Here is a 16,082-nt window from a genome sequence, read left to right as displayed (position 1 = left end):
TACAAATGTGATGTAATGTCCATCTCTGTCAATTTCTCCTATTCCTTAACAGTGGGCTTTTGTGTACTGGCATGTGGTGGGAACCTTGGATGTCAGGTGTTATGTGTTACCTCTCCCATGCTGGCATTTGAAAGGTGTAACAGACAAAGCCAGCTCATGGGAGAGGAATTTCAACTGAGTCACCTCTCCCAGCACCTCGTGGGCTGCCCATTCCAAAATTAACTAGACATACTCTGGTAGATTGTCTTGCTGCCACCAATCACCCCATGTGACTGAAAGTGGGCAATAAGCCTTCAGTCTCCTCTTTAAATTGCTAGCAGGCAATATAAAAGGGTTATTTAGGGAGGGGAGGAAATGAAGGGAATATTGAATGTACCACTCCAAATTAGGTTTATCCAAGTTGTGGTGAATTTTCCTTTGCAGGAATGCATACTACTGTAATTGTAAACTACATGCACAAATCCCCCCTTCTCTTTAAGTTTGGATGCATAAAACACAAGTCACTTTTCCTGATCAAAGCTGGCGATAATATGGCTTCTGCCTTTCCGGGCAGGTAACAGCTCTCAGAAACACCAGCTGCAATTAATTTGCATGAGATCCCCTCTAGGTTCCAAGAGCAGCTGCATGGATATGACATGGCATCAATTTTTCTGGTGGACCATCCCTTCTCCCACCCAGCCAGCCACCAACTCATTGCCCCTTTGCCCTCAGTCTCCCAAGACCCCATTGCCATCTGGAAGTGCCTCTTGCCATCCTGGGGTATTAATAATTGTGATTGTGCATGACTATGTTGCTTGGGAGATCTTGCAAAGGCAATGGTGCAAGTGGTGTGAGGAAAGGGTTAAAATACGTTTGCCCTGCCAAAGAAGGGCGATCAATGCCAGAAAGGCATGATTGCACTGAGCATGCCCCCTAATATCATAGCCAATAGTTGCTGCTTTACTGCTGTACTGATGCCTTGCCCACAGTCTGGTGACATGAGCAGAACAGAGTTTGTTGGGATGCAACCTGGGCAGACTAGGAAGAGGGAGGGGTTCCTCTGTCCTGAAGCTGGAAGTTACCAAATCATCTGCAGTGTGATTCTCGTTGGTTTCCCTAATTAACCACAGCTTCGTTTACCCACAATTTGACACTCCGTCCGAATGGGGCCTATGATTTGATATACTGCAGGAAGTCACTGAAGATTGCTTTTAAGCACAATCATGAAGCAAGTCCACATTTTGTTTTTCATACCATCTGCACTGTGGGATGACTGTGGGTAGGAAAATCTAAATACTGTATATTTAACATCCACAGAGAAATCAACACATCAACACTTGTTCTATAAAGTGTCCATGATGCTCTTAAGAAAAGCTTTTATGATACAACAAAAGTTACCTTTACAACATTTTCAAAAGAAAAGCATATTTCACATTTGAACTTATCTTGGAATTATGATATAGGGCTTTTGGAATTATGATATAGGTCAGGGATGGCCAACTGCTTTGTATTATTAGTAGCCATTTCATTATTTCATTCTCTAGTCTAGACACTCATCTATTTGCTGCTGCATTTATCCCTTCATGGATGGCCAGGAGCGCTCGCTCTCTCTCTCTGCAGGTTGCTTTTGACTCAAACCTGCTGTTTCACACATTCAGATGTACTGGAGTGCCAACCTCTGTCCCATTTAATTCCAGTTTCGTGTTACGTCTGAATCCAGCCAATTTCTTCTTTGCAGCTCTAATGCTTCAAAGCCAGTGCCATATATACCTCTAGTGCAAATTACCAATGGATATATTCCAAATATTTGCCATGAAAGTTCTGTCTGGGAGCACTGAGCACATATTTCACTCCACCAGCTGTGTTGATCAGAAAAAAAAAGCTCAGTATCAAACACCCCGAGGTCATGTTCTGACTGTCTTCTTGCAGCCTTTTGAGATGGCTGAGATTTCATTAAGCCATGGCCTTTAGCTTCTAGGGTTCAAGGCATGGATCTGTCTCCTGAGTCACACTAATAACTCAGTGACTGTGATCCATGCCTTATTTAAGACAAAATCTCCAGGCTGGAAAATAATCAGTACACCATTAGGTGTGAGGCATGGCAGAAGTATGTATTTCATGACAAGTACACAGCTCAGTCTGCCACTGTGTAGACTGCATGGACCAAACTCTCAATAGTAACAAGGAACGTACTTTTCTGCATGCATTCATTTGTCTGCTGATTCCTAATATTGTTTAATTTTTGCAACACAATGAGGCTATTCACACAAGCAGCCCTACCTGGGCTTCTGAAGCCCTACCAAAGTAGGGCTGCTCATGTGAAGAACCAGGATCAAGGCCGATCCTGGAACTGCCCCACAAAATAGCCCAAGAATTTCTCCTGGGCTGTTACTGGGGTAGAAGGGTGCAAGCGTGCACTTCCACACCACACAGTCCACACCACACAGAGCTGTGCAGCAAGAATACCCGGCCATGGGGAAACCCCTCAATGCACCATGCTCCTGGTGCAGTGCATTGAAAGATGCCGGAGGACTTCCTCCTCCAGCTCCCTGTTCTGCCACTCACTGTGGTGCAGCTTGTGTGCAGCATGAGTGGCAGAGCCTTCAAACTACATTCAATGATGGTCAGGGAGGGGTCTGCCTCACTGCCAGCCCTCCCCTCTGCCAGCAGTTTTGCTTGTGTGAATGGCCTTAATGAATTTCTTCTAAAGAATAGCGAATTCAATGTGCGGAAAGGGAGAGACATTTATGTTTCTATTGCCCTTCCTTCAAGAAGTTCGTGCCTGCAGACAGGGCTTCTTCTCTACATTTTTAGCCTCACAACAGCCCTGTGTAGTAAGTTAGGTTAAGAGATGGTAACAGATGCATAGCTCCATGGGAATTTGAACCCAGCTCTCCCCAGTTCCAAGCCAGCACTCTAACCATTACACCACAACATCACAAACTTCCCTTCTTAGCAAGAGACTACAAAGAGTAGGTAACGTGAAGACCTATATATGCTTTTTGAGCTCCCTGCTTCCTGAAATAGTTAATACCATCACGCTAGATAGACATTTCCCCATCTCTCAACACTTGTTTTTTTTTAAATGTTCATTATTTTTTACATATTCAAATAGCTATTAATCTTAAACCAGCTAGGTACTTTGATGTGGTGCTTGTCCCTAAATTTAGACAAGCCCTCACTTTAGCATGTTTAAATATTCTTCCTACAGCAGTATTGGATGGCAGGTTTAAGGGAGTTCCGCTATTTTTACGACTTTGCCCATGTGGCAAAGGGGTTACAGAATCCACCTCGCACGTTATTCTTTATTGTGATTTTTATAGGGAACCCCGTTTAAGACTTTTATCTCCTATGTTAGACAATTTGCCTGGCCGGTCTGATGAATTTTATTTAAATTATCTTTTAACTAATGAGGACACTGTTGTTATTTCTGTTATGGCCAGGTTTTGTTATATTATTTGTAAAATACGTACTGGTTTATTGTAAATGTTTGCTGGTCAATGACCGAATAAACTTATATCTATCTATTCAAATATATTTCATTCTGAAATCTTTTAAAAGTCTAAATTCTTCTGGTTTCCAGAGAATACCCAAATTAGTACTAACACAAAAAAGAGAGCCTGTGCTTCAATAAAGCTGTAATATGAAAAGCTGTATTTTCTTCCAAAGAGGTATTGAGCACAGCTCTTTTTAGAAGGCACTCCTGTTTGGTTGAATTCTCTAGCTACTGAGACTCAAAAGCATAATTCATGACCTTCTATTGATTTCTGGTGTATATATGTATATCCAACAAGTACTATGAACACTCATCTCACTGCACACAGTCAGAATGGTTTGTCTGCAAAATTGTATACATTGAAGAAATACATATTTGTTTACATTTTAACAGATGGCATCAGTACAGTGCATGGAGAGGTAGCCCCCACTGGTTCTTGATCTTTGTACAGGCCATGAATCCTTTGTTAATCCTTTGTATTAGCTCTCCTGGCTGAGGCCATTCAAATATTCTTGGCTTGCTCTTGTGGGCTGAGATGTGTGCAAGCATCCTCTGTATTTCATATTTCACTGGAGCCATACTATCTTCTTAATTTATACCTGACCTCTATCAATGAATTCAAAGAGCATATGGCTATTCTCAGGACGAATTGGGATGGCCATGAGGGAAGACAGGATCCTACCTTCAAGATCCCAAATGATCAGCGCCTCTGTTTGGCTCTGCAGCAGCTTGCACACCCACACAAACATTGCAACGGCATTCTCCAGAGCTGAAATCAGGAACTGAAGCCTCCTGCGATACCACAATGCATTGTGCAAACAGCAGTGAGGCAGCCCTTAGTACAGGAACAGCTCTCCTCTCCTTGGCCATACTTTCCACCAGACTCTATGGTTAACATGGCTGCTGGCAGCCCGCTATGTAAATCATGCTGTCTGCAGATATGACCCAAATGGCTCTCTTTGTCTCCTACCACACTTTTAACTTGGGTAGCTAATATTAGCTACCCAGGTTTGGAGCTGCTGAGACGGGAGGCCCTCCAGTTCCCCAGATGAACATGGATTCCTGGGTTAACCCAGTCCTACCCAGGAATTTCCTCCATCACGGTGATCATTTTGGAGGCTTCCTCACATGCACAATGGGTCCTGCGTGGCTGGGTCATAACCCAGGCCATGCAGGGGCCCATTGTGTGTGCATGGCAGCCTCCAAAATGGCCACCGTGATGGGGGAAAGGCCCAGAAAAGGCTGAAGATCACCCAAACCAAAATGGAGACCAGCGGGGGATGGGGAACATCCACTGGTTTAGCAAAATGGAGGCCAGCAGGGGATTGGGGACATCCACGGGGACCACCCCCCATGGCCTCAGAAAACCCCCAGAGGGTGTAAGTACATTTTTTAAAAAAATTGTGAATCCCCCCCCGGCCGAATGGCCAGGGGGGTTCAGCCTGATGTTGAGCTGAAACAGGGGGTGGTGGTGGTGTACCAGTACCAGTGGTCGCACATACCAGTGCGACTTCAAACAGGTTTGGATTCGCACATCCCTGCACATCCCTACAATATACAGCCGAGCTGTAATATATAGCCAGTCTTATAGCCAAGACAATATATTATAGCTGAGCTCAAAATAGAATTATTGCTGGGCAGTACCATGTGATGAATCAAATTTGAGACCTGTGAGGAATCAAATCTGAACACTCTCCTACATAAAATCCCCTCAACATATACAGAATCAGCATATCACAGGCTCTAGACTACCCTTCCCCCACATACTAGTTTTGCACATTGAGTGTATTTATTTACAGTTTTATCCTACCCTTCCTACAAAGAGCTCTGAGTGATATATATGTTTCCCTTTCCTTATTATCCGCACCAGCTTTGTAAGCTAGGTTAGGCCAGAAGCTCTCACATTTTGGTCCTCAGATATTGTTGGACACAACTCCCACCATCCCCAGACACAATGAGATCGTGACTGGCCTGAGGTCACCTAGAGGGTTTCATGCCTGAGCTCTACCCACTACACCACACATCACACGGGGCCATCACTTTCCTGTTTTAGCTCTGACTTCCACAGAGATTGGATGACATGGCCATTGACTGCCATCAGTAGTGCAGATAAAAATGCTACCCATTACTTCCTGGTTTCCAAAATGTAGGCACATATAATTTATCTAAGCAGTCCATTCCCTTCTGGTTCTGTGACAGTCTCTGGAATCTCTCTAACTATAAACTATTTTAAGATGCTGCTGGAAAAATACGAGTCCTCCTCTGTTTGTTTTGTCAATATGGAACAAATGCACTTCACTTTTGATATGAATTATTAATATCGATGGGACAATATATGGAGTACTGCCAGTGAATGTCCTCCCTTTTGTTTTTAAGCACATTAAGTTTTATAGATGGGCTTCCAAAGGCAGAAGTAAACGTTTAACATAGCTGCCAGAGCAGCTGATATTAACACTGCTTGAAAACTACTTTCTAAGGTGAGATTCAGCATTCATGGAGGAAATAATTTTTAGATGACTGAAGGTGGTGGTGTTAACCATCAAAGTGCCCATCAACACAATGCACTGTATTCATCTTCCAGAAAGGCAAATGGCTCCCATTAACTGCTATGAGAAAAAGTAAAGGAGCTCTAACTGTGAATCCTGTTGAGGTGGGAGCAAAATCCTTGATACTGAAATAGGCAGACACCAGGTTTTGTCCCCTGTTCAACTTTGTCCAAAACTGAACTATGGCCAAGTGGTAATTCCAGGTTCCATCCCCAGTATTACCACCCAAAAGGTCCTTGGGTTACAGTCTGGAAAAGATGCTTAACACCTTCCAGAGTCACTGTCAGTCAGAGGAGACAAGACTAACAGCTTCATATGTTCATTTCTATAGACATGGATAGCTCTCATTAATTACTATGAGAAACTAAAAGCACACAGCTGAGCTAAAATTACCATTCCTTCCATGCACTGATAAATGGTTACTAGTCTAAAGGCTATAGGCCACCTCCAGCCTCAGAGGCAAGATGCCTCTAAATAGCAGTTGGGGCCCCCAAATCCTCTTTAGTCTGTCCTGGGCGTTGTGGTTGCCCATCCAAGCATGATGATACTTAATTTGCAGGGGAGGGGTGACCTCCAAAGGCTTTTAGGTCCAGGCTCCAAAATTACCTAGGTGCACCTCTGCACATGGGGGTGGACTATTTCTGTTGCTCTCCCCTTCCTCATAGAATCATAACTGTGCGCTGATCAGAGTGCTTCCACGGGAATGAGAGATTGGCAAAAATTGCTCCCTGCATGCAAAAGCACATACACTTCAGAAGCAGATCTGCTATTGCCATCACTAGGTAGTGTTTCACTGCCTGCATGCAGCTTTGGTCAGTATGTTGGTTTTTGTGAGGCCCTGTGGGGAGGCCCCTGTTCTCTCAAGATCCTTGTCACATTGCATGTATAATGTAGGATGGCCCACTGCACTGCACTGGAAACTCAGCATGATTAAGAGACACATTGTTTGTTTGTTTGTTTGTTTGTTTGTTTGTTTGTTTGTTAAATTTATATACTGCCTTTCATTAAAAACAATCCCAAGGCGGTTTACAGAAGTTAAAAAACATTTGATAAAAAATGACAGTTACAAGTATTAAGCTAAAAATAGGACAACAAATATGATATAAAATATATGAAATGCAAACATAAAAACTGTACACAGATAAAAACACAGAGAAGCAGCAATAAAACAATCATGTAAAGGCCTGGATAAGAAGCCAAGATTTAACAAGCTTTCTAAAAACTGTGATGGAGTCCGAGGAGCGAATTACCACTGGGAGAGCATTCCAAAGTCTGGGGGCAGCAACAGAGAAGGCCCTGTCCCAAGTGCACAACAATTGAGCCTCCCTCATTGTCAGCACCCGGAGCAGAGCCCCCTCAGATGATCTCGTCAAGCGGGCAGCAACCCCTGGGAGCAGGTGGTCCCTCAAGTATCCTGGGCCCAAACTGTTAAGGGCTTTAAAGGTCAAAACCAGCATCTTGAATTGGACCCGGAAACACACTGGTAACCAGTGCAGCTCTTTCAAAATAGGTGTGATATGATCACACTGGGCAGCCCCAGGTAGAACCCTAGCTGCCGCATTTTGTACATGCTGCAGTTTCCGGATATTCTTCAAGGGCAGCCCCACGTGGAGCGTGTTACAGTAATCCAGTCATGATGTGACAAAGGCATTGGTAACTGTGACCAGATCTGCCTTCTCAAGAAAGGGACGTAGCTGGCGCACTAGACGAAGCCATGCAAAGGCACCCCTGGCCACCGCCTCCACCTGAGATTCCAAAAGCAGAGCCAGGTCCAGTAATACACCCAAGCTGCATACTTGCTCCTTCAAGGGGAGTGCAACCCCATCTAGAACAGGTAGAATCACCTCATCCCAATTGGCTTTCCTACTGACCAACATTACCTCCGTCTTGTCCTGATTCAGTCTCAGTTTATTAGCCCACATCCAGCCCATCACGGCCTCCAATCCCCGATTCAGGACATTCATCGCCTCCCTAGGATCAAGTGACAAGGAGAGATAGAGCTGAGTGTCATCCGCATATTGCTGACAACTCAGTCCAGTCTCCGGATGACCTCTCCCAGCGGCTTCATGTAGATGTTAAACAGCATGGGGGACAAAACTGAACCCTGCGGGATGCCACAGGCCAATGGCCACAGGGCCAAGCAATAGTCCCCCAGCACCACCTTCTGGACCCTCCCCCCAAGAAAGGAATGGAGCCATTCCAGCACAGTACCTCCTCAAATTCCCATACTCAAGAGGCGGTCCAGAAGGATACCATGCCACTGAGAGGTCCAGCAGAACCAACTGGGGCGCACTCCCCCTGTTTAGTTCCCGGTGAAGGTCATCCACTAGAGCGACCAAGGCAGTTTCAGTCCCATATGCAGGGCAGAAGCCAGATTGAAAAGGGTCCAGATAATCCGTATCATCCAAGACCCTCTGCAGCTGGGACGCCACCACATGCTCTATCACCTTGCCCAAAAAGGGAAGGTTAGAGACAGGTCTATAGTTGTCCAGGTTGGAGGGATCAAGGGAGGGATTTTTAAATAATGGTCTTACCACCTCCTCCTTGAGGCATGGCGGCATCCTGCCCTCCTTTAATGAAACATTAATGATAACCTCCAACCATCTGCCTGTCCCCTCCCTGGCAGCTTTTATTAGCCATGAAGGGCAAGGGTCATAGCGCACAATGTCACTTGCACACTGGCCAAGATCTTGTCCACGTCCTCAGGCTGCACCAACTGAAAATAATCCAATACAACAGGACCAGATCGTACCAAAGGCATGTCTGCCAGAACTGCCAAAACTCTGGAGTCCAGGTCAACACGGATGCGAGCAACTTTATCTGCAAAGTGACAAACAAACTGATCACAATGGGCTGTAGATAATTCCTCCCTCATTATCTGGGGGGATGTGTGGAGCAATGTTTTTGCCACACGGAACAGCTCCATTGGTCTGCACTGAGCAGCAGAATCAACGGAGGCAGAGAAAAAACATTTCTCCACCGCCCCCACCACCACGGAGTAGTCCCTAAAATGGGCTCTAGCCAGTGTTCGGTCAGATTCAGCACGACTCTTCCTCCAGCGTCGTTCCAGCCGTCATCCAAGTTGTTTCATCGCCCTAAGCTCCAAGGAAAACCAAGGAGCCGAATGGGCTCCACCAAGCCGGGCTCCACGGCTTTTAGGAGCAACCGTGTCAACAGCCCGGGTCATCTCTCCAGTCCAGAGATCAACCATGGCCTTGACAGGGTCACCAGCTCTAGACACTGGAAACTCCCTGAGGGCCATCTGGAATCCAAGAGGATTCATAAGCCTCCAGGGGCAGACAATTCTAATTGGTCCACCACCCCTGCAGTAGGGGTGTGCAATTCGGGTTTTTGGTGATTCGGTTCGGGACCCAAATGAAATCACCCCCATTCTGTTCTGTGCCCGAATATGGGCTACCCAAATCACCCCTGATTCAGTTCGGATTTGGATCAAATCCGAATCTGAATCTGAATCGATTTGGGTAAAAAAATGGGTCCCAGCAGCAAAATAGTGGGGTGGGGTGGTAGTGCCCAATGAGTGGAGGCTACCACCCAAATTTCAGAGGGATTGGGCAAAGGGCTGGTTTTTGGTGAATTTTTGAAGTTTTAGTGTCTTTGGGGCAGATGGGGGCATAACGTGGGATCTGGGTCAAAAGAGTGGGGTGGGGTGGTAGTGCCTAATGGGTGGAGGTTACCACCCCAATTGCAGAGGAATTGGGCAAAGGGCTGATTTTTGGTGAATTTCTGAAGTTTATACATCTTTAAGGTTTTCCCCCATCAAGGGTGTATTGCTTCACGTCAGGGGGAAAGGGGTGTCCTAGTGCCAGGTGGGGTTGGTGGTACTGCCGGGTAGGGGCAAGGAAGCTACCTGAATTTTTTCAAAGGATTTGGGCAGAGGGCTGATTTTTGGCCAATTGTTGGAAGTTCACACGTCTTTAAGGTTTTTCCTCATAAGTTATAATGGAGCTTTCAGCAGCCCCATAAGTGCACTTGGGGGTGCTGGGGTGGCTCAGAGAGAGTGGTGGTGGAGTGCACATAGGGTGCCAACCACCCCCATGGGTTTCTAACCCATGGGGTACAGGGTTCTGTTGTTTCTGAGGTTTTCTGAGTGTGGATTCTATGATAGCAAATTAGAGTGGATTCATGGTGTCTCATTGAAAATCTCATTTGCTATCATAGAATCCACACTCAGAAAACCTCAGAAACAACAGAACCCTGTACCCCATGAGTTAGAAACCCATGGGGGTGGTTGGCACCCTATGTGCACTACACCACCACTCGCTCTGGGCCACCCCAGAACCCCCTAAGTGCACTTATGGGGCTGATGAAAGCTCCATTATAACTTATTATGAGGAAAAACCTTAAAGACGCGAAAACTTCAACAATTAACCAAAAATCAGCCCTCTGCCCAAATCCTTTGAAAAAATTCAGGTAGCTTCCTTGCCCCTACCCGGCACTACCACCAACCCCACCCCACTCTAGGACACCCCTTTCCCCCCGACGTGAAGCGATACACCCTTCACGGGGAAAACCTTAAAGACGCGAAAACTTCAGAAATTCACCAAATATCAGCCCTCTGCCCAATCATTCTGCAATTGGGGTGGTAGCCTCCACCCATTAGGCACTACCACCCCACCCCACTATTTTGGCACAGATCCCACGTTATGCCCCTATCTGCCCCAAAGACACTAAAACTTCAGAAATTCACCAAAAATCAGCCCTTTGCCCAATCCCTCTGAAATTGGGGTGGTAACCTCCACCCATTAGGAACTACCACCCAACCCCACTATTTTTCCCCTGGCACCCGAAATTCGAGCAGACGTCACATCCAACCTTTTTGCATTGAAGTCAATGGGATGCAAAAAGGCAGGAAATTCAAATAGACGTCATAGCTCAAAACGGAGGGGGGGAAAGAAGGCAAAAAAATGGAGGTCCAAATCACCCGAATTTTCGGGCCCGAAATTCAGATGATTCGGCTCGTGCCCGAAATTTCTCAGATCTTTTCATGGGTGATTCGGTTCGGCCCCAAATCACCCAAAATTCGCTGTTTCGGGCACAGATCGTTCTGTGCCCGAAACGTTTTGCACATACCTACCCTGCAGAGGGCAGATGGAGCAGTCAAGACTAAACCCCACCAGATGATGATCTGTCCATTACAAGGGAGTTATCTCAAACTCCCCCACCTCCAGATCATTTATTCTCCAGCCAGAAAAAAACAGATCTAGAGTGTGTCCTGCCATGTGGGTAGGGCCCGATACCAATTGAGACAGGCCCATGGTTGCCATGGAGGCCATGAAATCCTGAGATGCACCTACTAGGGGGGCCTCAGCGTGGACATTGAAATCCCCCAGAACAATGTTTGGGGGAACCCAAGGCCACCTCTGAGACCACCCCCCGCCAGCTCAGGTAGGGAGACTGAAGTGCAACGGGGTGGTCGGTACACCAGCAGAATCCCCAGCCTATCTCAGAGGCCCACCCTCAAGGACAAACACTTGAAATTCTGAGATTGCCTGACTGGGCACCTGGAAATGGGGAGGGTCTCTAAATAGATGACTGCAATGCCCCCTCCCCAACCCTCCAGGCGGGACTGCTCTATGATCAGGAAACCTGGAGGACATAGCTGAGAGAGACCAACCCCGCCCAACTCAACCAACCAGGTCTCCGTCACACATAACAGGTCAGCATGCTATGCTCATCCACAATCAGATCATGGATGAGAGATGTTTTAGCATTAACCAACCTGGCATTCAGTTAGCATTCATATAGTTAACTTGTCTATACGTATGAGATATGCCTCTTTTATTCAACTTGTTTGTGGCCAGCTGACATCACTTCAAGTCTCTGCCACTCCTCATATGGTTATTATCCAACTAATCTTGATTTTGTTTTATGGATTTGTACCGTTTGTTGTGTTTGTGTAATCTATACACAAAGATTTGAGCCAAAGGCCATTTATTATTTATAGTTTCTTCTCTAGGATGCTTCATTCCTACATGTATTGAAGCTCACCTCTCTTGTGTTTCCCTGCCCTTCCTGAATGTGATCGTTATTTTTAATTACATTTTAAACATTTCATTTTTTGCTGATTGCTTTTCTCCTGTTCAGCGTCCTTACAAATAAATGATTTCCTTCCTGTAAATTGGTTCAAGCTCATATGGAAAATAAGTTGCATCTATCTCATGATTCTGCAGAAGCTCATATAAGTACTGCGGGTACGTGGAATGACCAGCGTGAAAAGGTTGCCAGAATATCTGCAATCTTGTTGTGACAGTTGTATCCAAATTGGTTTGTATGAACCCTAGGGTGGCAGAAGACAAACTGCAGTACCAAATCAAAATGAAATTCTGAGTAACATTGGCCTGAGCACTCAATATAACAAGAGGGACACAGGGGAAATTCAGTGCAGCGATTTCTGCAATAACTTCAAGGTCTTCGAGAATCATGAATCATTTCTGCTGGTGCTCATGATTCCTATTTTAATTTTCATGGAATGTGCATGAATTCTGTTCTGATTAAGAACATAAGAACATAAGAGCAGCCCTGCTGGATCAGGCCCAAGGAGGCCCATCTAGTCCAGCATCCCGTTTCGCACAGTGGCCCACCAGATGCTCCTGGAAGCCACAGGCAGGAGTTGAGGGCATGACCTCTACCCTGCTGTTACTCCCCCGCAACTGGTACCCAGAGGCACCCCGCCCCTGAGGCTGGAGGTGGCCTACAGCCCTCCGACTGGTAGCTGTCAATAGACCTCTCCTCCATGAAGTTATCCAAACACCACTTAAAGCCATTCAGGTTGTTGGCTGTCACCACATCTCGTGGCAGAGAATTCCACAAGTTGATTATGCATTATGTGAAAAAGTACTTCCGTTTGCTGGTCCTAGATTTCCTGGCAATCAGTTTCATGGGATGACCTCTGGTTCTAGTGTTATGGGAGAGGAAGAAGAATTTCTCTCTCTCCACTTTCTCCACACCATGCATGATTTTATAGACCTCTATCATGTCTCCCCACAGTCGTATTTTTTCTAAACTAAATAGCCCCAGGTGTTGTAGCCTAGCCTCATAAGAAAGGTGCTCTAGGCCCCTGATCATCTTGGTTGCCCTCTTCTGCACCTTTTCCCGTTCTGTAATGTCCTTTTTTAGATGTGGTGACCAGAATTGTACGCAGTACTCCAGGTGTGGCCGCACCATAGTTTTGTATAAGGGCATTATAATATTAGCAGTTTTATTTTCAATCCCCTTCCTAATGATCCCTAGCATGTTTTGATTGTTGGCTATACCATCTTATATTCATTCATTCATTCATTCATTCATTCATTCATTCACTTACTTACTTATTTACTTATTTATTATATTTTTAAAAAATTAAAACAAGTTAACAGTTAAAATCAAACAATAAAAACAGATTAAAACCAATGAAACAACTGAAACAACTAAAAAAAAACCCTGGATATCAGGACAGCAATTTAAAACAATTTAAAACAGTTTGTCAATCATTTAAAAACCCTGGAAGGCCAGGCCAAACAGATAGGTTTTAAGGGCTCTCTTGAAGGACAGTAATAATCTCAAATTATGAATTTCTGCCAGGAGTGCATTCCACCGCCCAGGAGCAGCTACAGAGAAGGCCCACCAGACAAACCGGTGGCAAGTGGAGATGGACCTCCGCAGATGACCTTAATGTGCGGTGTGGAAGAAGGCGCTCTCTAAGATAACTCGGACCGAAGGGCTTTAGAGGTAATAACCAGCACTTTATTATTTATTTGTTTGTTTATTTATTTCTTACATTTATATCCCGCTCTTCCACCAATGAACCCAGAGCAGTGTACTACATAATTAAGTTTCTCCTCACAACAACCCTGTGAAGTAGGTTAGGCTGAGAGAGATGTGACTGGCCAGAGTCACCCAGCTAGTATTATGGCTGAATGGGGATTTGAACTCGGGTCTCCCCGGTCCTAGTCCAGCACTCTAACCACTACACCACGCTGGCTCCTTTTTGCATTTTGCCCGGAAACATATCGGCAGCCAGGATAACTGTTTCAAAACAGGCATAATATGGTCTCTTCGGGTTATCCCAGAGACCAATCTGGCTGCCGCATTCTGAACTAACTGAAGTTTCCGGACTACGTACAAAGGCAGCCCCACGTAGAGCACATTGCAGTAGTTGAGCCGAGAGGTTACCAGCTGATGCACCACTGTTTTGAGGTCATCCTCTTCAAGGAATGTGTGCAGCTGTGGAATCAGCCAAAGCTGATAGAAAGCACTCCTGGCCATGACCTCCACCTGAGATACCAGGCTGAGGCCTGAATCCAGGAGTACTCCCAAGCTGCACATCTGCCCCCTCTGAGGGAGTGTAACCCCACTGAGCACAGGAAGATCTAACTCACCCCTCAGATTCTGAGCCCCCACAATGAGCACCTCCATCTTGCTTGGATTCAGCTTCAGTTTGTTCTCCCCCATCCAGCCTATTACTTCCTGTAGGCAGGCATTTAGAAAATGAGTGCCATTTCCTAAAGATGAAAAGCAGAAGTAGATTGGGGTGTCATCAGCATACTGATAACACCCAGCACCAAATCTCCTGATGATCTCACCCAGCGGTTTCATGTAGATATTAAAAAGCATGGGTGACAGAATGGAGCCCTGGGGGACTCCATATAACAGCTCCCATTTTGAAGAGCAACTGTCACCAAGCTCCACCATCTGGAATCTACCTGAGAGATAGGAGCAGAACCACTGCAAAGCAAAGTGCCCCCTATCCCCAATTCTCCCAGGCAATCCAGAAGGATACCATGGTCGATGGTATTGAATGCACTGAGAGATCCAGAAGAACCAGCAGAGTCACACTCCCTCTGTCGATTCCCCGGTAAGAGTCATCCATCAGGCCGACCAAGGCTGTCTCAACCCCATAGCTAGCTCTAAAGCCAGTTTGAAATGGGTCTAGATAATCAGTTTCCTCCAAGACTGCCTGGAGCTTGTCAGCCACCATCCTCTCAATCACCTTGCCCAACTAAGGGAGCTTGGAGCTTGGCCTGCAACTGTCCATCACTAAGGGATCCAGGGAAGGTTTCTTTAGGAGTGGTCTAACCAATGCCTCCTTCAAACAAGGGGGCATCCTACCTTCCCTCAGCAATGCATTTATGATATTAACTGGGCCATCTCCAACAATCTCCCTGCTAGATAGAAGCAGCCAAGTTGGGCAAGGATCTTAATCTTTATTCTGATACCTGCTTTGAAGAACTGGACTTCTCTTCCCCTGCAAAATACCTACTATCCTTCCAATGTATTCTTAAATGTTTTCATTCTCTCTTTATTTTCCAACTTGCATGTTCAAGTCACACAATCATTTTCTTAGGCTTTATTTTATTTTACTTTATTTGTGAACCGCCCAGGGACTTGTTTTGTATGGGGTGGAATATAAAAGTACTAAATAAATAATAAATAAATAATAAATTTGTAATCTACAGCCAACTTGTAAAGGCTATGTATATGTTATTCTAGTCTTCTGAATGTCTCAACATAAGTCCAAATTGCAAGATAACCTGCAATCTTCACAAGACTGGATAGCACCCATTTTCATCTGATTGGAAAGACTCCTTGAGGAAAAATGATTGCATGAATCTACTCCATTTCATGTCTTAATGCCAACACATGCATTATGTTAAGCCACTAGATGGACCAAAATAAGTTTGTCTTTTATCACAAAAAGCTGCCATGGGCAAGTCCCCAATGTAAATTCGGGCCATGGGGACATGGCAGGTGGAAGTGCTAACACTTGCCCCCTTTATTGTGCTCTGATTGAAAATCCCCCCAAAACACCTATTTACAACAAATGACCACTCAAGGAATTTTCATTTCATTCTCCAGCAGTATGTTCTCATTGCTAGTAGCAATGGCTTCCCTGCCCACATTTTTACAAGAAGAGGCATTTCATTGCCCTGTCACCAATGCCTAAACCTGCCCTCTCCCTTTGAATGTAAGAGGCTAACATGGAAAGAATTCTCAAACTAATACTGAAACTCTCCATATCAACCTCAACAGGAAATGGCATAACTTCCCTAACGCCTGCCTGA

The sequence above is a fragment of the Hemicordylus capensis genome, chromosome 6 (genome assembly GCF_027244095.1).
Source record: "Hemicordylus capensis ecotype Gifberg chromosome 6, rHemCap1.1.pri, whole genome shotgun sequence".
Lineage (NCBI taxonomy): Eukaryota > Metazoa > Chordata > Lepidosauria > Squamata > Cordylidae > Hemicordylus > Hemicordylus capensis.
This window is presented reverse-complemented; position numbering follows the sequence as displayed.